Source organism: Apaloderma vittatum, unplaced genomic scaffold (assembly GCF_000703405.1).
Source record: "Apaloderma vittatum isolate BGI_N311 unplaced genomic scaffold, ASM70340v1 scaffold6241, whole genome shotgun sequence".
In the NCBI taxonomy this organism is placed as follows: domain Eukaryota; kingdom Metazoa; phylum Chordata; class Aves; order Trogoniformes; family Trogonidae; genus Apaloderma; species Apaloderma vittatum.
The window spans coordinates 48,429-50,152 of record NW_009699479.1 but is presented as its reverse complement, the minus strand read 5'-3'; positions in this window follow the sequence as shown (position 1 = coordinate 50,152).

The following is a 1,724-nucleotide window of genomic DNA, read 5'->3' as shown; positions in this document are numbered from 1 at the left end:
AAGTCAAACCGGTCAGCAGGTTTGTTCAAAAGCAAAGGCTTGCTTGAAGAGAGGATGGGGCAGGGATATGTTTTGATTTTACAGTGGGAAAGGAGCTTTTCCCCTATTTGCTGAGGCAGGGGTAGGTTAAGCCCACAGCCCTTTTCAGAAAGGATATTTTTTGCACGCTACCCCTGTCAGGTAAAGAGCCTGTGCATGCAACACATGCAACAATGCTGGCAAGTTGCTTATAAATCAAATAATTAAAGATGTAGCTGACTGTAATGTCTTGAAGGAGATATGGATCCAGTCTCCTTGAAGTAGGCTCAGCATTAGGCAGTGACTTTTATTTACAATTTAACAGTTAAACATATTATCCTGAATAAACCTTGAAATAGCTTGATTATAAAATGTGTTTTGGAAAGTCTGTGTGCCTTCCCCGCAGAGTGCTAAACCTGGTGAAAAATGGGTAGCATCAATAAACACCAAACCTTGTACCAATAAATGTGTTCCCTTCATTGCTCAAAGAGCCCAGAGCTATGGAGGCATAAAAGGCCCCATTCTCCCCTACAGGGGAATGACACACGTAGGGCAGAGGAAACACCATGAATTTCAACATGCTGTTTCCTGCTCATTTCTCCACGGCAGGGCACTGGGTAAGGACTTAAGGCTCGCATTCTTCATGGGACCAAAAAAAAAAAAAGCTCTCTCCCTAATTTATGGACGCTGGGAAATCTAGATAGTCAGGAACACCTTTTCTAGTTAAGTGTCCTACAGACTGCTTTTGCAGGCATCATTAGGTATCCCATGCAAGTGCATTTAAAAAAAAAAAGTCAGGCAAATAAGTTGTGTGTTCCAGTCCTGCCATTTGCAAGAGAGAGATAGGAGTTGTGTGTCCAGGCAATGCCCCAGGCAAGCCTGGCAGACCTGTACGCTGGCACAGTGTTTGGCTGTAAACTGCAGCATTTTGAGTTCCTGCAGTCCTAACAGGCAGTGGGAGATCTGCTATGTTTTCAGAACAAATTAAAATTGCATTGTTGCTATGAAATTATCCACAATTATTACAATGCTCTCCATATTACATGTGCTTTATGTATATATATGTATAAATATGCAAAGAGAGGGCACATGTAATTTCTCTTAAGTTTCTAAAGAAACCTGTTTGTCTCATGCAGATGAGATGTAGCAGCATTTGTCAACTCCTATTCCTACAGCAGCAGCTACCTTCATCAGCCTGGGAATTGAACTTGGGGATCACCCCAGACCCAACTCTGTGCATATGATCATGTCTGATGGGTGGCAGATGCTGGTCCTGTGTGGCATACAGAGGAGACTTTGACAGTCTGGTCCACAGTTTTTTGTCCTGACTGGGGGGAAGTTGAGTCTTACCCACCCTTCCTCTTGTGCTTTGCAAAGCTGAATTCTAGTCAGACCAGGCTAAAATTGGGGTACGCTGCAGTGGCTGATTTCCCTAAAACATCGTATTTTTGCAGCAAAATTTCTTTCTTTGATTGGCCCAGGTGTCAGTTTGAGCCTAAAGTCTTTTCCCAGGCTTTGAATCAGACCCAGAGCTGGGTTTATACATTGTCTGTGTATGTGTGTTGTGTGCTTTTATGTATCTTCAAAGTTATGACAACCTTAGTCTTTTTAGGAGATTATTCCCTTTGTCTTAAGTGGCTTTTTTTTTACCTGACCTGCAACTTAAGTAAGGATTCTTCCCTTGATCTGGAAAAAGCAGTTGAATT